Below are 24,441 nucleotides of genomic sequence, written 5' to 3'. Positions count from 1 at the left end.
TGGGTGTGTGAGGGGTGTGGGTGAGTTGGGGAACACCCTCTCAGAGGCAAAGGGGAGGTGGGAGCGGGTGAAGAGTTCTTGGAAGGGGGCCAACACTTGGAATATAAATAAAGCAATTTAAAGAATATAAAGTCTTTGAAAACACAGAGCAAACAGAATATTTTCTTTCACTTTGGGCAATAAAGAGTCTAGTCTACTTAAGTGTCACAATGTCTCCGGCCAGCAGAGACAAGGACAACGCATACACCAGGTTCGGGTGAAGCAGCTTCTGCAGCTTCCCACTGCAGCTTCCTTTATTCTCTTTCAGATTCTGCCTCAGCTCTATTCCTATATTCCTCTCTTGCTTCAGCTCTAATCCCTATTCCCTATTCAATTTATTATGGGGGATCACCCAATTTATCCCCCTCCACCCTCTGCACTCATATTTCATCACTCTTCATCATCCAATCAGCATTCAGCATGCTCTGTACCTGAGCCATACATGCAGACAGGGTGGGTGTTGATAGGGCAGTGACTCAATATCATGTTGTATGATGCTATGTGTCAGGTGGACAGCACATGATCATTCAGGTGCACATAATCAAGTTTTTGGTAAACAAGTAGGGAATCTCAGGGCTTGGCATTGAGCCAGGGTGCCAGCTTGGTTCACAAGGCCGCAGCCATGGCCACACCCACTTCCCACATCTCCCCCTTTTGTTCAATTAAAATGTTGGGGGGTGATTGTAAAAAGAAGGTCGGTGAAGCACCTGTTTTAGGCCATAAAGCTTGCATCCGCGTCCAGCACCCAGTAACTAGGCCTTTTTTAGGTCCTAGGTGGGTAAGGGCTCTGTCTTAGGTTATGCGGTGGGTGTCCCGCAGTAATCCCATCATTGAATCACCTTGCAGCCAAAAAAAGGGGCATGCATCTGGCTCACGGCACCTCAATATTCCCATCATTTGTGACTTCACAGCTTATGGCCCTCAGCCACTATTAGGAGCCTAATATGGGGCGAATTACCTGACTCTGTAGTCGCCACAGCTTGAACCAACAACCGTTTATCGGCCTGCACCCATCTGTGCATGTGTATCATCCACCACAGCATACCAACACATACAGTACACAGCAAAAATCACCAGAAGGCCATCTCTCCCCAATCCTTAGGAAGCTGAAGGTCCCCTGGATCATCTTCAACCACTGCTGAGTGGTGGCAATCTCCACATGGATGTTATTCACTGCAACAATGGATGCCCATAATTCTTTCATCCAATTTTGTGGGACAAATTAGCTGCATGAGAAAAATTCTGAAACTGCACAGAGGTTACACAAATTCCTGACATATGGGTTACACATGACACAAAGACTAATTGCTCCAGAATATCTATCATCTCCACTGTCAGATGATTCATCTGCACTTCCCTCCTCACTCTCTTGTTCTTGAGCCTCTTTTCTTTTTTTGCTGGCTTCTCGTTGGCCTTTTTCTACTTCTGCTGCATGAGCCTTTATGACACCGTGGACATAATTTTGGATGTCTCACAGGAGCTGCAGTAATTGGCCACAGGCGATTGGGACAATCTCTTTTAAAATGCCCAGCCTGGCCACAGGAAAACTTTTCTAACTCTGCAGCATACTTTCCACTTTAGTCCAACAGGCAAAATTTAACTAAATTCAAAATTACTAGCAGCTGCACCAAAGCCACTCTTACTTTCATATTTGAAGCAATCTTCTCCTGCTCTCTTCACTTTTAACTTCGTCCCTGTACTGGAAACTTTGACTCCGTCCCGTAACCCCGGGAGCTTAACTTGTCCCTATACCAGAACTTTAACTCTGTCCCATAACCTCGGGAGCTTAACTTGTCCCTATACCGGGAACTTTAACTCCACGGCTCTTCAGCAGTTGCGTGAGTGCCTCCCATGCTGTCTGTTTTGATGCGGCTGAACCCATCTCAATGCATCTCCTTACCAAGAACCTTGTTAATTCATCCCTGCTCCAGTATCCTTTAAAATTCGTCCCTGCTCTGGGATCCTTAAAGGACTTACCTTATACTTACCGAGCTCATTTCTGAATTTCAAGAGTTTCCCCGTAAGGCCACCACTTGCCGCGATGTCTCTGGCTGGCAGGGACAAGGACAATGTGTACACCAGGTTCGGGTGAAGCAGCTTCTGCAGCTTCCCATTTCAGCTTCCTTTATTCTCTTTCAGATTCTGCCTCAGCTCTATTCCTATATTCCTCTCTTGCTTCAGCTCTAATCCCTATTCCCTATTCCATTTATTATGGGGGATTGCCCAATTTATCCCCTTCCATCGTCTGCACTCATCTCTCATCACTTTTCAACATCCTATCAGCATCCAGCATGCTCTGTACACGAGCCATACATGCAGACAGGGTGGGTGTTGATAGGCCAGTGACTCAATATCATGCTGTATGACGCTATGTGTCAGACGGATAGCATGTGATCATTCAGGTGTGCATAATCAAGTTTTTGGGAATCACAGGGCTTGGCATTGAGCCATGGTGCCATCTTGGCTCATGCCTGCTTCCCACACTTAAGGTACTATATAACTCTACAGCACAGCCTATCATCAACTATTTGGTTTGAATGGATGTGGGAAGGAAGGAATGATTTAATTAATGGCTCTGATTGGAAAAGCAATCAGTGAATGTTAGTGGGAATGTATTTTTCTTACCAATTTTCCTACCAAATACGGGACTGGTCTTACTTCCTTTATTTATTGAAAGCAGGAGAATATTAAAATTAAAAGATTAAAGGAAAACAATATGCTGTATATTTTTCCAGTTGAAGATTTGAATGTGATATATTTAAGACATAATTGACATAATACAATGATTTTCATTACTATGGATTCTATGTGCCTTCTTTACATTTCATCAGCAACAACTAAGCAGGCCACAATTCTGAGTCAACAGGAAAGGCTTCTTTTTCTTTTTCAGGACCAATATATCCCCAGCTTATTCATCTAGTATATCTTACTTTAATATTCCAGGAATTTCTCTTTCCTTGAGTACTTGATGGAATGATAACATATGGGAACAGAGAAAAAGACCAGAAAGGAACAAAGAAGCTTCAATGCTAGGGTCTTTGTCCAGAATACTTTTTATTTAAACAAATTTTGAGATGAATATAATCATGTCACTTCCCTTTCATTTTCTTCTCTCCAAACCTTGCCAGGTACCCCTTTTTGCTCTTGATCAAATTTATGGCCTCTTTTACTTTAAGTGTCACACAGAAACACTCCTAAATACTACAACCTTCTCAGGTTGTGTAATGTTTCCTGTCTCTATATATTTTCAGAGATGACCAATTGGTATTAGATAACTAATTGCTGTGGTCTTCCTTTCTCTGGGGAAGACTTTTTTTTAATTCTCAGCATTTCTTAATTGCCTGTAGTTCTTTATGTATGCTTGAGACCTCATGAGCTTTTCCCTAATCCATGTTAGCTATTGGTATCCTCCCTGTTCAGGTCATGTTTGAGAAGGTTTGCTGGTGACATTTTATAGGTGTAACTTCTGACATTTCTAGAAGACACAAATTTTCAGCTCCTCTAGCTTTTACATTCATCCCATCTTCTGCCATGATTCCTGAACCTTATGCACAAGAGTTGTGCTGTAAATAGGTCAGTTGAAACTGGTCTCCACAACTCTGCATTTTAATCAGTTGTGGTTTTCTATAATGGTCTCTGTCTGATGCAAAGGGTTTTCTTGATGAGGGGTGAGAACTATACATATGTGGTTTTAAGGACAAATATTTACAATGTTATTAGGATTGTAAGTTTTCATCTAAGAAACATGACTTCACTAGCCCTGGGTAATTGGCTAAGTTTCCAATAATAGACATGATTTCCCTCTTATTGAGCTGGAATTAAGTCCAATTAAGAGCTGTTAGTTACCACCAAAGTATGAATGACATTATTTTCTTCTTAGGGTTATAATTTCACATTCATCATTGTTAGGATACATAGGTATCTGTGAGGCCAGGGAACTGTGGGTTAGGGGAATCAGGTCTGGAGCAAGTGTGGAGTTGAGGTGTGTCCAAACCCCAGAAATCTAACCCTGAGATCAGAGAGAGTAGAATTGCTGCCCCCTCCTATCTTGGGCTTACATATCCTGGCCCATGCTTCCCTGAGCCCCTCGGAGGACATCACGTAGCTTGGCACCCAGGGTAGGCTTCCTCTCCATATAATATTATGTCCAGCAATATCTGAAATTCTTCTCTTTGCATCTTTTTTATGAGGCATCTTTTGTGCCCTGTTCCGAACCAATGATGTACACTTTCCCTGAAGACCCCTACCCACTCTCCAAGGGTTTAAATAGCCTTTGCTTTCCCAACTAAATGAGCTGACTCACTGAAGCCTGCTTCCCAAGAGTCTGTTCTTGTCCACACTCACTCAGTGCTTGAGGACTCTATCCCTTGGCAGGTCCAGCCTGTATCCCCAAGCATCCACCAGCAATTTGACATTATGAGTGAACAACAGGCATCATAGCTGGATAAGACTGTTGGTTGCTTTCCTCCTTTGGACACTTGAATTCTGCTTTCTGGTTCTATAAAAGCTAGTCCTCTGAAAGGAGGCTTTCAGGTCAAAGCCAGCTTATGGGCCTCTGTCCCTTTGTCTGAAGTTCATGGTTTCTTCATCATTAGAAATATACTTTCCATTTTTGGGGCAACCTAGGGCAATAACATTAGCTTTACTGTTTGGGGGGAGTCTCTTGGGCAACTGTGACTAACAGTTCAAAAGAGAACTTCTTATGTTTGGTGTTAGATGGCCTTGGGATAGCACTGTCAGCTCAGATGGAAAAAGTTCATTTAAACAAAATATGTATATTAATATACTAACTTATGCTATTGCAGGTACTTTTAGGTAATTAATATTATGATTCCTTATGACTTTCAGACATCCTTAGAGCTGTTTTACACTCCTTTTATAGTTATCTTCTTTACCCAATTTACACTTTCAGATTACATGCACCCTGTTATTACTCTCTGTTGCTCCTCCCTCCTGCTCCCCACCAATGGTTCATTTTTATCATCCCAGTCTTTGAAGTTACTCTGGATCATGTAATCATATCTGAAAATTTGGATCTAGAAACCCCATGAGATATCACATACAATGCTTCTAGGTCTGGATCACTCAATATGGTATTATCTAGTTCTATTTTCCTTCAGATTTTATGGTTTCTTTTTTCCATATAGCTGAACAGCATTTCATAGTATAAGTTGACCACATTTTTATTATCCATTAATTAGCTGAATGACATTTACTTTGTTTCAATCTTCTAGCTCTGATGAACAGTGCAACAAGGAACATGGCTGAACAAGTTATTTGTAGACATCAAGTTCATTGATCATATGCTCCAAAATTGTCTATCTATGTGGCCCATCATTCTTATTCTTGAGAAAAAAATACCTCTAGAATTTGTTAATGCTGATGGGTCTTTTAAAAATCACAATATTATTGCTGTATATTATTGCAAACCTGATAACCAGGAGGCTAGACATTTTACATGTGTGTTTAATATTCTAGGGTAATAAAGACATTAAGCAGCATGTACTCTAATATTCACAACTAATAAATTCTAACTAAAATATGCTAATAACTTTTAAAGTTAAATACTAAGAAGAAAGCATAATTAGAGATTGGACAAGAATTATAAAGGGGCATCTCAACAAAGGAGATACATGTGCAGCAAATACATATTTGAAAATTAACACATTGTTTGCACATATAGAAAACAAATTTAAAAGAACATTGAGATACTTGAAGAGTAAGAGAGCAGCATTCTCTTATCTGCAACTTCAAGTTGTGTAGAATTGGAGTCTAGAAATTAATGACGTCTCAGGTCAAGGTAGATAGGTTAGGCTTTCACATCTCTTAGGGCTTCACCTGCTGCACAAGGACCACTCACATCTGGAGGAAAAATCTTCTTTTTTATCTTATTTATTTTTATTTTTTATTAGATATTTTCTTATTTTACATTTCAAATGTTATCCTGAAAGTCCCCAATACCCTGCCCCCACCCTGCTCCCCAACCCACCTACTCCCACTTCCTGGCCCTGGCATTCCTCTGTACTGGGGCATATAATCTTCCCAAGACCAAGGGCCTCTCCTCCAGGAAAGTCTTCTTTACTTCTTAGTGTATTGATTTAATTGATAATATTTCCACCAAATACTTTCATAGACCTACCCAGAATAATTTATATAAACTATCTGGGCATACAAGGGCCTAGCCAAATTGATATAAAATTACCCCCTATAGTTGGTGAGTCACAAAATGATATAGATGACTCTTTAGATATCTCCACTGAAAGAAGTCAGTCAGAAATAGCTATATACTATGTGATTCTAATTTATGACATCCTGAAAAAAAATAAAATCAGAGCTTTCAAGGAACAGCCAGATCCAGGTGTTCATGGTGTGAGATAAGGATGATGCATAGATTTATGAGAAAAGACATAGAGGGTCACAGAAATGTCTGAAACATACTATAGTTGTTGAGGAAATGGTAAGTTTATTAAAATTCACAAAATTTAGTAGGCATAAAACTGTGGTTTTAAAATTGTTACCTAAAAATAATGATAAATTGGCAGATTCTGAATTTGGCCTATGATAAGCTAAAATTATATATAATTATAAAGCACAACCTTATTGATGTGTTGAGTAAGTATATACAAATTAAAATAGCTTCACAATTAAGAAAGGACTATATGATTTCATACCATAAAAGCACTGTGTTTTTGTGGAGTAAATTTTTTCCCATATAGAGTATTGGCTAAAAATTCTGAAAGAACTCAGAAACAACCAGTTCCCAAATATTTGAATCTCCATTATATCTTAATTTCCTGATATACTCACATTCCTCCAACGTAACTCATATAATAAACTGAATGGCCTACTCATGAATTCATCTTTTCTTTATATTACAATGTGAAGTCTACAGGGTCAGTCATTTGGGGCCTGGATCATAGTAGTCCCTGTATAAATTTTGGTTTTAGTTGAACATGCTTTGCTAAATAGTGATGTAAAATCCACTGGAGACACTGAAGAAAAATATGTAATAAGGAAATTTCAGAACCAACCAATACAGAAATGATCCCAGTCCAACACATACTTAGTTTGTAATCTTGGGGAAATTATATAAAATTTACCAAATGAAATCACCACAGTTTATGGCTAAAAGGTTCAAGATGTTACTTACATCACCCTTCTCATTTTCTTAAACTACCTTTCTTTAGAATCTAAGAAATGGTTTTACCCTCATTATTAGTTTTATTGATACTGAAACCAATAAGGACCCTGATAGGAAAAATTCATCAGAGGCCTTAAAAACAAGTATCCTTTAAGACTTTTATAATTCATTTAAGATACAGAAAAGTAATTAAAGAGTCTGGAATCTTTAACAGTAAAGGAAATATTACTCTAGTTGACTTTCCTATATCTGAGGTCAAAAGCAGAGAATAAAGTAGATTATGCAGAGCTGTGCACTGAATACATTTCCAAATTGAAAATTTTGTTTTCTTAATTAGCATACACAGTGAACACAAACAGTATTATGTAAGTAATGGGTTGTTTCAAAATTGAGCTCATCTGGTTGTGATTATCACAGATTAGAATGAACGATACAAAATACTAATTCTAATGAATAAAGTATTAACAGAAAACAATTGATTTTCCAGTAACTACTAAATACTGAAGATGAATGCCAAAGATTTATCTAATATTCTTTAAATATTCATCTTAAAACCCTAAAAGATGACAATGGGATGAGGACCATTGCTTTTGCAAACACCATAAGGAATTTTCTTTAAATATTTCCTAAGCATTTAAGCATAGTATCATAGTAAGTATTGAATAGCTAAATTTGCTGAATTTAAAAATGAAATAAAGTTGCATGAACCTATATACTATAAGAATAATTAAAACTGGAAAAAGAATGAACCTATGATCAAGACTGGCTATATATTTTCTGTGAAGAAACATGAAAGACAACTTGATCTAGTCTCCTTTTTTTCATAATTTATTTAGTTTTATTCACATTATATACCAATTGTACCTCCTCCCTGCTCTCCCCCAAGTCCTGCCCTTGCAAGTCCCTCCCCCCATTACCTCCTCCCTTTCTCCTCAGAGAAGAAGAAGCCCCACTTGGATACCACCTGACCCTGGAACATCCCAGCAGGACTAAGCATTTTCTCTCCCACTAAGGCCCAACCAGGCAGTCCAGGTAAGGGAAGGGGATCCACGACAGGTAAGAAAGTCAGAGCAGCTTCTGCCCTGATTGTTGGGGGAACCCACATGAAGACCCAAGCTATACATATGTTATAAATGTGCAGGGGTGCTAGGTTTAGCCCTTTGGCTGATGGTTCAATCTCTGTGAATCTCCATGGGCCCAGGCTAGTTGAGTCTGTAGGTCATCTTCTGCTGTCCTTGGCATCTCCAGCTCCTTCAGTCCTATCCCTAAGACTCCCTGAGATTTGTTTGATATTTGGCTATGAGTCTCTGCATCTACTTCCATCCACTTCTTGATGAAGCCTTTCAGGAGACAGTTATGCTAGGTTCCTGTCTGAAAGCATAGCAAAGTATCAATAGTGTCAGGGGTTGGCTCTCTCAAATGGAATGGATCTCAAATTGGACCAGTCATTGGTTGACCATTCCCCCTCAATCTCTGCTCCATAAGTATCCCTGTGCATTTGTAGGCAGGACAAATTTTGGGTTGAAGGTTTTGTGTGTGGGTTGATGTCTCTTTCCTTTCACTGGAAGTCCTGCCTGGCTGGTCTTCATTTCTAAACAGAAGGTTCTGTCTTCCTAAAGAATCAAGTCAGTGTTGGTGGTCGTTACTCAGAGGATCTGAGTGGTCATTCATTTTCTTCTGGCTTTCTAAGACATTTGCTCTCTCTAGCAATCATAGACACAGAAGTAGTTTGTTGCAAGATAATACCTAAAAACATCTAACATAGTATATTATACTCTTGAATGATTTTTGCCTCCCATTAGGATGACTCATGATGCTATTATCCCTCAGATGTTTGTTGACTAATAGTTTCCATAGAGGATCTGCATGAAAGTCTAAAGTCCTCACATATTTCTGAATCCTTTTTCTGAGAAGTCCCTGAGCATTGAAATAGGAACTAGAGGTACAAAAATGATTAAGATGCATTTATCTACCTTTGTGCTGCCCATGATCTGAAAGAGAAATATTTTTTAATGAATAATAATGATACTATGTAATATATAATAGAATTATACATATTTTTTGTAAAGTGGGTAGTATGTCTCAAGGTTAGCTATGGAATCTTCAACGAGAAACTTTTGTTTTTAATTGCTGTCAAAGAGTTGTGTTCAATAATCTGAGACAAGTTAGTTGAGAGAAGAAATAGCACCAAGGCATATAAGATATTTTTAAGAAATTAAACACATGCATTATTGTGGATACTGGGAAGTGCCCACTGATAGAAGCCTGATATGGCTGTCTCCTGGAGGCTCTGGTAGAGCCTGACAAATATATAGGAGGAAGCTCGTAGCCAACCATTGGACTGAGCTCGGTGTGTGTATGTGGGTGTCCTGATGGAGGAGTTGGAAAAGTGACTAAAGGAGCTGAGGAAGTTTACAGCCCCATGGAGGGAGCAACAGTGTCAACAGGCCAGATCCTCTGGAGCTCCTGGGGACTAGGCCACCAATCAAAGAATATACATAGAGTGACCCATGGAGCTGGTCACATATGTGGCAGAAGATGGCCTTGTTAGACATCAGTGGGAGGAGAAGCCCTCAGGCCTGATGGAGTTCAATGCCCCTGTATAGGGGAATGCCAGGGTGGTAGGATGGGAGTGGGTGGGTGGGGGAGCATCCTCAAAGAGGTAGGGGGAGGGAGGATGGGATAGCGTATTTCCAAAGGGGAGACCAGAAAGGGGAAAACATTTGAAACATAAATAAAGAAAATATTCAAGAAAAAAAGAGAAATTATCAGGTTATTGACTTACATTTAATAAGGCTGGATATGAGGCTAATTAAATATTATTATTTTTTCATCTTAAAAACAGGAACACATAACTATTAGTCAGTGAAGGCAACAACTTGTGTGGGAAAATAAGAGATTATGACCAAATAATTGTTTCAAAGAGAATGCTCTGGCAGCAGGGTGGATAGCACAGCCAAGAGAAATGAGATGAGAGTTAGAGCCTGCTGTGATGGTGCAGTGACAGATGACAAGTGTTTGATCTAAAGCAATGGGAGTGGACACACAGAGAGATTTGAAATCAATTTGCAGAATTAAAATGACAGAGCTTACTGATTAGTTGGCTGTTTGGGTGAGTTACAAGGAAGAGTCAGCCTAGACTCTAGACTCTAGGTGACTTATTTGTGCATATTACTAAGGAATTTACTTTATTGCTGGTAATAGGAGCCAGAAATAACTGTGACCAAAATAAGTAGCAGTTTATTTTCCCTTTGGTGATCTAGTTATGAAGGTGAATACCATGGGTCTGGATAATAGCAGCACAGTATTAAAGGACTCCTAGTCACTCTGCTCTACTAATGGCTTCTAGTTTTAGAATTTTTATTTTCCAAGATGGATGCTGTAGTTCAACTATTACATCACTGTATCATGCAGGTTCCCCTGATCTCTCCTTCTTCTTCTTCTTCTTCTTTCTTGTTAAGTTTTGGGAATTGAATTGTAGAACCTTATGTGATCAAGTTCTATCACTGAGATTAATCTCTAGCTCTTCTCTAAAAGGTACATTGAATTGTTGTTTTAATTGGCTCTGAAGTGTTGTAAACAGTATGTAGGATATTTTCAAATACTATCAGCTGAGTTTAGTAATATCAGTCCCCTAGGAAGATATCATGGCCGTGACCTTGGTGAGACTGGATGCCTGCCCTTCACTCATTTTTTTTCAACTGTGCTTTTGCTCTTCATTAACAAGAACAAGGTACTATGTATTTATGCATCAGTTTTAAGAAAATAAATATTTTCAAGCACTTTCTAGAAAATTCTAGGCACTGCACTGAAGATAAACTCACACCAATTGATCAATTAAAATGGAAATGAAAACAAGTAACATACTTTCTGGTACCTATGTTGCAGTCAGACTCTTTTGTTGTAGGCCTGTGATAAACAGCGATGTCTCTGCATGTGTGGGGAGTCCAGGCTTGTCTGGAACACTCTCTGTTTAAAGTCAATATTCATTTTTCCTAAATTATATGTGAGTGATAAGTGAATATGTGCTATACATTTAAAATTAATCTTATGAATCACCAACCTAAAGTTATACAGATGATTTTTAGTGGAGACAAGAAATGAGAATACAGATAATATTGGTTACTTGTGTGGCTTCTAGAGTATTAAATTACATTATTTGAAAGTATCACAACAATAACTTTCACATGTTACATGGTAATTTTTTATAACTCATAAACCTTTAGGATAAATATTATTTTTTACAATGTACTATTTTAACACATTACACTAAATTTAAAATCCTTTTTAAAAAGTATGTTTTTCTACAGGCTGAATTATTGGAGCAATCACATTCCATTTTACTGGCCAAACAGACTTTGCGCAGGAAAAACTTTAATTAATTTTTTTCTTTTGTGACTTACTTTTCACCATGCTAGGATGAAAATTCTCAAGTGCTGAGTTACTGACATAAGAGCTAGTGTGTATGCATCATTTAACCACTCTAGGTGAATATGTGTGAGTGTGTGTATGTATCCACGTGTGTCTAAGCTGTACAACTTTGGAATTAAGACAATATTTTTCATCTAAAAATAAATGTAAGTTTTGCTTGATTTCTTTCTAGTTACCATGGGTTTTAATAAATCTGACTAACTGAGTTAGCAATAGCAATAGCAATGTAGTCTTTTGTACTAGTAAGTGGATTTTACCAATCTTTTAAATAGTATAATCTCTTTGGTAACATCATACTCTAAGCTTTAACAATGCAGTATTAAAGGAATTAAATAGGCTTCCTTGGTAAAACCCTTGATATTATTTGTAACAGCACTATGTTTTAATCACTATATAATTTCTCCCTGAGTAAATTCTCTATAATCCTCAGGACTATATTTTAAATCCTCAGGATGATGATTTTTAGAAATGACACATTTTCTTTCTTATTTAATTGCATCTCAAGAGCTGTTTCTCAAATAGATGGCCAGGCTAGATAAAAGAAGAAAAGATAACAAAATATGTTTTATTTCATTTAAGAGCTATGAACAAATAATTGTATATTTTTCCAAAATTTTGGTTGGAAATTTATCTACATTCTCAAATATATAGTTGAATTCATGTAATTAAACAAAAGTAGTCATCACTGGTACTAAATAAACTTCAAAGTCCAGCATCATTTTATGTTTCAACTGGGTAGAATGCTTAGTTTACCTATTAGTATGATACTAATAAGCTGAATTACAATTGAGATTAAAATTATGTATACATTAGCTATTTTAATATACCGTCTTTGCAAGAAAAATAAACATTAAGTGTATTTCACTTTTCTTACCCAATTAAAGGTATGATAGTGTCACTGAATTCTAGCTCTATACTATGACTTAGATTGTGCCATACTATGCATAGATGATGCAAGACAGGTACCTGAAAGCTATCATCTATTTAAATAAACTTATAGTCCAATGTTTTTAAGTGAGAGATAATTATATGCACATATATATATATATATATATATATATATATATATATATATATATGGAGTACAATGTGACAATTAAAAAACCAATTGTGTATGTGTGAATTTATTTCTTCTATTTATGTCTATTTGACTTAATTTGAAAGCTAAGCAATATTTTAGTAAAATCCATTGGTCATTATGTCTGAGAGTATTAGTTTATGTGTCTTCAAACTAAATAATAAGTAACGATGAAAAGCTAAAATGTGAAATTACTATGCATGGCTTAAAAGGAAAGTCTATATTCGCCTCCTGATTACTTTCATCTAGAATGTTCTTTTGGTTTATGATGATGGAATATTAATGACTATCGGACCTATTTCTGAATTATATCTATCAAAGGTTTACCAGCCAATTGATTTCCCTAGTAATATATTAATATTTGAAACTTGTTATGAGGTTGTTATTGTAAATATAACTCTTGGTGCATTTGATTTTAATGTTTGCTGTTCTGTTGGTTATATAAGAGAGACTCAAGAACAAAATTTGATGATCATAAATAATAGCACATTCCACATGCTATGCGTGTAAGAGGTTTACATGATACATACATCCTTGGGGAAAACTCGTTTTCTGAGAAAAGGAAACAAAGGAAGGAAAACTGTCAGCAGAAGACAGCTCCTGCATTCCATGTAGCATTTTTATGTGGCATTGTTGCTATAATTGGAAGCAAAAATGACTGGGTTGCAGTTTCTCTCCTGACAAGTGCCTGCCATCCATGTTCATGCTACCCAAACAACATTATTTGTTTCAGATGGCACAATGTTAACAAACTGATTTCAAACACTTCCTCTTGTGTTGTATCTCAGTTATGATGTCTTAAACTAATTTGAACAAAACCATTTTAGTTTTAAAATATTATTAGAAGATAAACCATCATATTTGTCATTATTCTTTCCAAGATTTTTTCGTTTATTTTCAGAAACTTGGTGCTCTTTTGGAACAATTCAGTCATTCAGTCTCATTAAAAACTTGTCACTGACTAGTAAATCTTATTAGAATCCATACATTTCAAAATAAATATTTTCCTACATAAATGAAGATTGTATATCAGATTAGTTTATGCACAAGGAGTGTACATTTTTTTTCTTAACTGCAGACAGAAGATGAATTTCCTTTGTGAGTTGTGTCTTTTGACAATCATGTTACTAAGCAGTTATACAATGATAACTTTAAATAATACTGTATACTGAGCATATAATGGGCCATTCTCTGATGATTGAAATTGCAAAATTCCAAGGACATAATGAGAAACCAACTGATTCTTTGTAAAATGCTGTCATGAAAACTGTATGTTCACATATAGCAGAGTGAATGAAGCTGCATACTTACATCACACCTTGTATAAAATGAAAATGAAAATGGGTTGCATGCTTAAAAGCTGAAACTATAAAACCCCTAGAAGAAAAATGGGAAAAAAAATACCACATTTGCCTGGGAAAAATTTCTTGGATAGAGTCTCCAACACAAAAACAACACAAGACAGAACAGGTGAGTTGATTCAATCAATTTAAAAGTTATTGCATAAGCAATGTAACAATAACAAAAAGATAACCCATGGATTAGGAGAAAGAATTTCAACTGTATGCATTATATAAAGGGCTAATACTCAAAATGTATAAAGAAATAGCTAAACAATAAGAAAGAAAAAACTAGTTTTTAGCTTTGAAACTTCAGATCAGATACTTCTTTTTTTTTCTATAGAAGTAGACAACAAAAACATGTTTAACATTTCAAAACATCATAGAAATACAAATTAAAACTACAATATGGTATTATCTGACACCTGTCAAAATGGCTATTACTAAAAATATGAAGGATAAAGTGTGCTGTCAAAGATATGTAAAATGGCAAAGACATTGGAATATACACTGGTCAAAAGTATAATAGCTCTCCAGAACACTAAGAATAGAATTATTATATGGTTTTTCAATTTTATTTCTAAACATATAGTGACAAATTGATATCATTATATTACAGAGAGGGTTCCACTCATGTTCACTGAAGCACTGTCATAACAATTAAATACACTTTACAGCAGAACCACTTCAGTTTGTATTTAGTATTGTTTTCATGGTTTTCCTTGAAGCACAAACAATAGGCCATGAAAAGATGAAGATAAGGCAGAGGCAGGCGGATTTCTGAGTTCGAGGCCAGCCTAGTCTACAGAGTGTGTTCCAGGACAGCCAGGGCTACACAGAGAAACCCTGTCTTGAAAAACCAAAACTACAAAAAAAGAAAAGAAAAAGAAAAGAAAAGAAAAGAAAAGGTGAAGATAGCATGTTTTACTCAAAGGATATTTTCACAGTATAGTAGATATGCATGTTGCTCCTGCCAGGCCTGTGTTGCTCAGACAAACATGCTAGCAAATCACATATATTAAATGCTACTAAAATACTAAAGGTAACTGATAGCTGTCTTTACCTCAATAATATACTTTTTTTTTTTTGCTGCTTGATCAATATGTTTATTATCTTTATGAAAAAATCTTCATAGAAAACTGCTTTAGCTTTCAGCAATCCTTTCCTGAGCTCTGAGGAAGTTTACCTTCTTTTGAGAAACCTGGTCTTTCTTCTGGGCAAGAGACATTTTGGGATGATTCCACCTTTTCTTCTTTACTTCTCTCTTGGGCTTCTTCTCATAGACTGGATTCTCTCAGATAGCAGCATGAGATTTCTTATACATCTCCTCCATCATGTCTGGAGTTATGTTGTTCTTGATGTACTGAGAGAACTTGAAGGGAAATGAAATTTAAAATGAAATTTAAGGCCTGGAATTCATGTAACTTATGTCCAGAGAGTTGTTTTGTAAGCTTAGAAGCCTGAGGAAAGGACACAGTAGAACAGGCCTGGACACGCCCATTAATAAAACATTCCTGACCCAGTTTGGAGTCATATGTTAACCAGGTGTTCTGCTGACTCTCACGTACCATTCTGCAAATGTGCTGATGTTTAAACGAACCAATCGCGTATAACTGCGCCAATTCTCCCGAGCCCCCGACCCCTCTTCCTATAAAAACTTCTAGCTTTCAAGCCACGTGGTCGATTTCTCACTCTCCTGTGTGAGATACAAATCAGCCCGGAGCTCCGCTAATAAACTACCTTGTGTTTTTGCATCAAGATCGTCATTTTTCGTGATTCCTGGTTGAGTGAGCGTCATCTCGGGTTTGGAGTGGGAAGGGCTCCTCACGGAGGTCTTTCATTTTGGAGGTCCCACCGAGATCTTCATGATGCCCAGGAACCCGGAAGGCCTCTTGGAAGTATGTTTGTGAGTGTTGTCTGAGTCTTACATGTTATGTTATATGTTGTCTAAGTGTGGTACGGTGCCGTTTTTGATTTTGGAACAGCTGCCGCTGGGGACCGTGAGGTACCAATGGCTGTAGGTAGAGACGTCTGATGAGACCCACAGGCTGTAGCCCTGGGAGACATCCCAAGGGTGACCCTGGAAGGAGTGCCCAGGGTGAGGGACAGTCAGGAGAGCCTGACTGTTTTTTCTGTCTGAAAAGGAGTGGAAGCGAAACCCCACTCCGTCAGAGGTAGCATTTGGCTGGTTGTATAGGTCTAGATGTGGATGAGTGTGCTTGTATGTGCTAGTGTCTTCTGTTTTTTGTTTTTTGTTTGTCTCTGTTCCTAATTTTTATTATAGGACAGACTGTGTCGACCCCTTTGTCCCTGACTAAGGACCACTGGACAGTCTTTAGGGCAAGAGGACAGGATTTATCAGTGACAGTCAAGAAGAAGCCTTGGCTAACTTTCTGTACCTTGGAATGGCCCGCCTTTGGGGTAGGCTGGCCACCTGAGGGAACTTTTGATCTACCAACCATCAGGGCCATGAAGGCTGTTGTTTTCCAGGAAAGACCAGGATCACATCCAGACCAGCAACCATACATCACAGTGTGGGAGGACCTGGCACGATTTCTGCCCCCATGGGTTCGCCCATTCCTACCTCCCCTGCGTCCTGGTACTATGATCCTAGCTGTCTGGGAAAGTGCTGAACTGTAGCCTGAAGGAAGGAGACAGTGAGCACAGCACACCACGAGCGCACTTCCCCAAGGTTTACCCAGAGATAGAAGAACCCCCTGAGTGGCCCGACTCCCAGCATCCTCCACCCTACCCCCAAGTCCCTCAACCTGCGCCCCAACCCTCAGCTCCTCCAGTACTCCCCCCAATCCCGGCCCCAGGGACCAGAGGAGGAGGTTCTTAAGCAGGAACAAGAAGCCAGCAGGGAGCCACCCCTGAAGGGCCAGCTGATTCGACTGTGGCGCTTCCCCTCAGGGCTGTTGGAGCTCCCCCGGCTGACCAGAACGATTTACAGCTTCTACAGCCTTGGCCTTTTTCTTCCTCTGATCTCTATAATTGGAAAATAAATCACCCTCCTTTTTCAGAAAATCCTGCAGGGTTTACAGGTCTAGTTGAATCGCTGATATATTCACATCGGCCGACTTGGGACGATTGTCAGCAGCTTTTGCAGACCCTGTTCACTATGGAGGAGAGAGAGAGAGTCCTCCAAGAAGCCCGGAAAAATGTCTGGGATGGTGCTGGACACCCTGTCCAGATGTCGGCCAAAATAGATGAAGGATTCCCTCTAACCCACCCTCAATGGGACTATAACACAGCACGTGGTAGGGAACAGCTATCCAACTACCGCAGGGCTCTAGTAGCGGGGCTGAGAGGTGCTGCTCACAGGCCTATGAATTTGGCTAAGGTAAGAGAAGTTATGCAGGGGACAACTGAGCCCCCCTCAGTCTTTTTGGAGAGGCTCATGGAGGCTTACAGGCGATACACCCCATTTGACCCTATGTCTGAGGGGCAGTGGGCCTCAGTGATTATGGCCTTTATCGGCCATTTGGCCCCGGACATTAGGAGAAAATTGCAGCAGATTGAGGGATTGCAGGATTATACTGTAAGGGATGTGGTTAAGGAAGCTGAGAAAGTGTATCACAAGAGAGAGACGGAGGATGAAAAGCTGGAAAGAGAAAAGAGAGAGAGGAGAGAAGATGAGAACAGGAGGGACAGAAGACAGGAAAAGGCTCCGGCTCGGGTTCTGGCCATAGCAGTAGATAGGGACAAAGGAGGTAGGGCTAGACAGTTAGGGGACCTGGGAGACAGAAAACAGCAAGGGCCAAGAAGACCCAGAGGAGACAGACCACGCCTAGAAAGAGACCAATGTGCATACTGCAAGGATACTGGCCACTGGGCCCGTGAATGCCCTAAATTGAAACAGGGGGTAAAGGTGCTGTCTCTTGAAGAAAATGAAGACTAGGGGAGATGGGGCTCGACCCCCCTCCCCGAGCCTAGGGTAACATTAGAAGTGGAGGGGACCCCTGTAGACTTCCTGGTCGATACAGGTGCAGAATTTTCAGTGCTTCGAACACCAGTAAGTAAAGTAAGAAAGAATGAAAGAACATTGGTGATTGGGGCTACAGGGCAAAAATTGTACCCATGGACCACATCCCGGACAGTGGACCTAGGATGAAACCGAGTGACTCATTCATTTCTGGTCATTCCAGAGTGCCCCATGCCCCTATTGGGAAGAGACTTACTAATTGAAAGCACAAATAACCTTTGCCTCCCCCAGACCAGAAGTATCTTGGGGAATAGAGACACCTCGGACCTTGGCACTAACTTTACAATTAGGAGAAGAGTACCAGATTTATCAGGACAAATTGAAGCCCCCTGAGGGGCTACAGGACTGGCTTAATCGATTTCCTCAGGTGTGGGCTGAGACGGGAGGAATGGGGATGGCAAGACAAGTACCCCCGGTGGTGACTGAGCTCAAGTCTGGAGCCACCCCCATTGGGGTCTGACAGTACCCCATGAGCAGAGAAGCACACGAGGGCATATGCCCTCACATCACCAGACTGCTTCAGCAGGGGATCTTGCTCCCATGCAAGTCCCCTTGGAACACTCCCCTACTCCTGGTAAAGAAGCCAGGAACAGATGACTATCGCCTGATCCAAGACCTTAGGGAAGTCAATAAGAGAACTCAAGACATTCACCCCACAATGCCAAACCCTTATAGCCTGCTCAGCACACTGCCACCTGAGCGAACCTGGTATATGGTCTTAGATCTTAAAGACGCTTTCTTCTGTCTGAGGTTACACCCTAATAGCCAACCCCTGTTCGCCTTTGATTGGCAAGATTCAGAAAGCAGAAGGACTGGACAGATCACATGGACAAGACTGCCTCAGGGGTTCAAGAATTCACCTACCTTGTTTAACAAGGCCTTACACCAAGATCTTGCCTCTTTTTGAGCCAATAATCCCCAGATGACGCTTTTGCAGTTTGTTGATGATCTTTTACTAGCTGCAGAAACACGTGAGAAGTGCGAACTTGGGACTCAGAACATCCTGGTCGAGTTGGGTAAGTTGGGGTACCGGGTTTTGGCTAAAAAGGCACAGTTATGCCAGACGGAAGTGACCTACTTGGGATATATCCTGAAGAATGGACAACGATGGCTCCCAGAAGCCAGGAAGCAGACAGTGATACAGATCCCGACCCTGACCACCCCTCGCCAGGTAAGAGAATTCTTAGGGACAGCGGGATTCTGTAGACTTTGGGTCCTGGGATTTGCCACTCTAGTGGCCCCATTGTACCCCCTAACCAAAGAAAAAGGGGAATTCACCTGGACCCAGGAACATCAATCAGCTTTTGAGACTCTAAAATAGCCCCTGCTGCAGGCCCCTGCTCTAGCACTGCCAGACCTGAACAAGCCTTTCACCCTATACATCGACGAAAGAAATGGTGTAGCTGGGGGGGGGGTCCTCACTCAAGCTTTAGGGCCCTGGAAGCGCCCAGTAGCTTACCTATCAAAGAAACTGGACTCTGTGGCTAGTGGGTGGCCTCCCTGCCTACAAGCAATAGCAGCTACAGCTGTGTTGCTAAAAGATGCTGATAAGTTGATGATGGGGCAGAGCATCACTGTGGTGGCCCCACACTTGCTCAAGAGTGTTATCAGGCAGCCCCCTGACTGCTGGATGACCAACATCTGACTGACTCACTATCAGAGTTTGCTGCTGACTGAGCGAGTGACCTTTGCTCCCTCTGCCATCCTCAACCCTACTACCTTACTGCCTGAAGCCGGTGAAACCCCTGTACACAAATGTGAGGAGGTACTGGCAGAAGAAACTGGAATTCGGCCAGACCTCACAGACCATCCATGGCCAGAAGCAGTGACCTGGTTCACCGATGGAAGCAGCTTCATGGTGGAAGGTAAGCACAGAGCAGGGGCAGTGGTAGTAGATGTGAAGTCTGTCATTTGGGCCAGCAGTCTGCCTGAGGGGACATCAGCACAGAGAGCAGAGCCCATCGCTCTAACCCAGGCTTTAAGACTGGCAGAAGGAAAGGCCACTAACATTTACACAGATAGTCGATATGCCTTCGCTACGGCCCATGTCCACGGGGCAATCTACAGACAGCGTGGACTCTTGACTTCCGCTGGGAAGGACATTAAAAATAAGGAGGAGATCCTCAGCTTGTTAGAATCTGTCCACCTGCCTCACAGGGTGGTGATCATTCATTGCCCAGGACATCAAAGGGGGACCAGACCAATAGAAAGAGGGGAACCAAATGGCAGACCAAGTGGCCAAAGAGGCAACTCAGGGACCAATGACTCTGGTAATTAAAACGGCACCCCAGTTAGTTAAGGAAGAGATGGAGAAAGGAATCCTCACATAAAAAGAGGGGCTGGAATACCTGGCTGACATACACTGCCTCACTCACTTAGGATCCAAAAAGATGATAAAACTGGTCAGTAGGTTCCCTTATTATATTCCCGGACTACAGAAAGCTGTAGAGGAACTAGTGAAAAACTGCCAAGCCTGTGTGCTCACCAATGCCAGGTCCAGCAGGCTCCATGGCAGAAGGTGCTTGCAAGGAGACAGACCTGGGACTTACTGGGAAACCGACTTCACTTAGGTAAAACCAGCCTGGTATGGAAATAAATATCTTCTAGTCTTTATAGATACTTTTTCAGGGTGGGTCGAGGTGTTCCCCACCTAGAGAGAGACAGCTAATGTGGTGGCCAAGTAGATACTCGAAGAAATTCTTCCTCAGTTTGGGATACCCAAGGTAATCAGTTTGGATAATGGGCCGGCCTTTGTCTCCCAGGTAAGTCAGGGATTGGCCAGACAGCTGGGGATAAATTGGAAATTACATTGTGCATACCGACCCCAGAGTTCAGGACAGGTAGAGAGAATGAATAGAACTCTAAAAGAAGCCCTAACCAAATTAGCTTTAGAAGCCGGTGGCAAAGATTGGACAGCCCTTCTCCCTTATGCCTTATTCAGGGCCTGGAATACTCCCGGAGCCTCTGGTCTAGCACCCTTTTAATTAATGTATGCCTCCGCCCATCTATGTGACAGTAGAAAGTAGAACTTGCCCGGATGCATCTTTCATCCCCTCCTCTCGGCTTTTTACCCGGCTCAAGGCTCTTGAAATTGTAAGAAAAGAGGTCTGGGAACAGTTAAAAGAAACCTATGTTGCTGGTGATACACAGGTGCTGCATCAGTTTGAAGTAGGAGACACTGTCCTGGTGAGGAGACATCGAGTGGGGAACCTAGAGCCGAGGTGGAAAGGACCATATTTGGTGCTGCTGACGATGCCCACCGCTGTAAAAGTAGAAGGAATCCCAACCTGGTTTCATGTGTCTCACATTAAGAAGGCGCGCCCTGAGGCTGACCAGAATGAATGGACCTTGGAAAAGACTGATAATTCTCTTAAGCTTCATTTGCATCTCAGGCAACACAAGGGCAAGCAACCCCCACGCCCCCAAAAGATTGGCTTGGCAGGTGTTGTCCCAAGCAAGAAAAGTTGCTTGGAGTCTCACTAAAGATGCCACCCCCACCACTTGGTGGCCTGCGCTAAGCCCCGATGCCTGTGCCCTGGCATCTGGGCTAGACTCATGGGATATCCCCGACACTGACCTGGAAAGTTCTAAGCAGACTAAGCCTCCAAATTCGGATTATTCTGCCTGCAATGACCAGACTTCCTAGGGAAAGATTGGATGTTGTTTCGCAAAAGCTAGAGATGACATGGCAAACAGTGAGTTTTATGCATGTCCCAGGGATGGGGGAGATAGGAATGCAGTGAAAACATGCGGAGGGTCAGATCATTTCTTTTGCAGAGAATAGGGGTGTGAGACCACAGGGCAGGCATATTGGAATCCCTCCTCCACCTGGGACCTCATCACGGTCCACAGAAATTGGACTGGTGACCCATGGAACAGGTGTTATAGCAGTAGCCATTGCCAGCCCCTTCACATAGAATTCACACAGAAGGGAAAACAGTTTGGCAGGATGTGGGGATTGAGGTACTATGTGTCCGGAATGAATCCCGGATTCACTTTCCAAATTAGACTCAAAGTTGAGACTCTGCTGGGGCAGCCCGTTGGTCCCAATAAGGTGCTATTTGACCAGGGCCCACTTACACCTCCTCGGCTGCCCCTTCCCACAGTGGCACCCTCCCTGGGTCCTGGTACCACCCCCAATACTGTCACTGCTCCAACTGCATTCCCAAAACCTCAGACTGATTCATTTGATTTAAAAATGTACAGGATTTTGAAACAAACTATAAATTAAGTATTTATGCAGAGGATAAATGAGACAAAGGCAGACAAAGAGTCAAGTGACGTAAATCCAAAGAAAAGGGAAAATAATAATATGTACTACATAACAGTAAGGTAAATTATATCTACGAGAACAATTACCTGAAGTAAAAGGGAAAAAAAGACATACACCAGGGGAAAATGTGGGATAGCTGCAGATCTACACCCTTCTCTTCTCTAAATCCAATGCCCTAGACATACTCCTGACCTCTGTAGCATACTACCTGTTGAGGCCCCCCCTTCCCTCTCTTCCTGCATCTCCAGAGGGCCATGTAGTGGCTATTCCTGGTTGTCAACTTGGCTATATTTGGAATGAACTACAATCCAGAATTGGAAGGCTCACCAGTGAACCTAATCTGGAGTCTGGGAGATAGAAGTTTCTGATCTGGATCTTGGTATGGAGATCTTGAGACACAGTGGCTATTGAATCCAGAAGATTAAGACAGGGAGATCTCCGAGTTCAAGGTCATCTGGGATTAAAGGTGTGGTGGCACACACCTTTAATCTGGGCTACACCTTCTGCTGGAGAGTATATAAGGACATTGGAAGAAGTGAGTCTGTTCTCGCTCTTTCGCCTGCTTGCTGTGTGAGACTAAGCAACTGCTAGAGCCCTGGACTTCCATTGACAGCTACTACTGAACCATTGTTGGGAACTGGACTGCAGACTGTAAGTCATAAATAAATTCCTTTACAATATAGAGACTATCCGTAAGTTCTGTGACTCTAGAGAACCATGACTAATACAGGCCATAAAGATTTTCTCCTCCAATCATCCTTCCCCACAACTTATCCCCTTATCTCAGACCCTGTCTACAGCAGGAGTTCCACAAGAATCCCACAGCAGCGCAGAGCAGGTAAGCAGGTCAGATCTCTACTCTCCCTCTTCTTTATATCCAACACCCCAGACTCATCCTCAGCTCTACAGTAGACTACTGGTTGGGTTCTGTCCTTACTCTCTGCCCCCATTCCCAGGTAACTAAAGCAAATCCTTCTGGAATACCCTGCTTTCATTCCCTCCTGTGGACCCTCTCAGTTTCCACTCCAGGTCCTTTGAACCCACTCCTATTCCAAAGTCTCAACTCTCAATACCTAGAAACATGTTATACCTAATAGCCACACCTAGCAGGATACAAAAGCATTCCCTGCAAAGTACAGAAGCATTCCCTACAAAGCACAAAAGCATTCCCCACCAAGCACAAAAATATTACCTACCAAGCACAAAAACATTCCCTACCAAGAAACACAGGCATCTTATTCTCCTAAGAACCAAAAATAGGAACAGAAACTAAGGAACAAAATGTCCATTCAAACAAAGACAAGACCAGATATTGGCACATAAAATTACAGTTTTCCCAACCCTATTATCTAGAAGCCAGTATAAAAACACAATCAATAACTGTCAGGCCAATATGTCCTCAGTACAGCCCAGCAATTATGGATTATAGATATCTGATTATAGATTTCAGGACAGACTACTATACCCAGCAAAATTTTCAATCACAATAGATGAAAAAAAGTAAGACATTCCATGATAAAACCAAATTTAAGCAGTTTCACTTTATAAATCCAGTCCTAAAGAAAGCAGTAGATAAGGAATTCAACATAAAGGGGCTAACAATAACCAAGGAAGCACAAGGAATAAATAATCTATGACCAACAGATCAAAAGAAGAGAACACACACACACACACACACACACACACACACACAGAACATAATAACAAAATAAAATAACAGGAACCATCAAACAGTGCTCATTGATAACTCTTAATATCAATGGTCTCAATTTCTCAAAAATAATCATAGATTAACAGACTAAACTTTGAAAACAGAATTCATTCTTCTCTATCCAATAAACATGCTTTAACATTCAGAAATAGAAATTATCTCAGGGTAAAAGGATGCAAAAAGATATTCCAAGAAAATGAACCTAAGAAGCAAGCTGGTATAGCTATTTTAATATTCAACAAAACAGTCTTCAGACCAAAACCAACAAGAAAAGATAGGGGAGGAGAGTACATACTCATCAAAGAGAAGTCTACCAAGAGGACATTGCAATTTTTTTTTATTAGTTTCTTTATTTACATTTCAAATGCTATCCCAAAAGTTCCCTATACCCCCCCCACCCCTGCTCCCCTACCCACCCACTCCCACTACTTGGCCCAGGCCTT

General features: G+C 40.8%; 1 pseudogene; it reads left to right on the top strand.

Annotated features, from left to right (window-relative positions):
* The window catches only part of LOC110324143, a 74,002-nt pseudogene extending 52,505 nt beyond the window's left edge, over positions 1-21,497 (top strand).
* The last annotated feature ends 2,944 nt before the right edge of the window (positions 21,498-24,441 follow it).

Source organism: Mus pahari, chromosome 7 (assembly GCF_900095145.1).
Source record: "Mus pahari chromosome 7, PAHARI_EIJ_v1.1, whole genome shotgun sequence".
Classification (NCBI taxonomy): Eukaryota; Metazoa; Chordata; class Mammalia; order Rodentia; family Muridae; genus Mus; species Mus pahari.
This window is presented reverse-complemented; position numbering and strand designations above follow the sequence as displayed.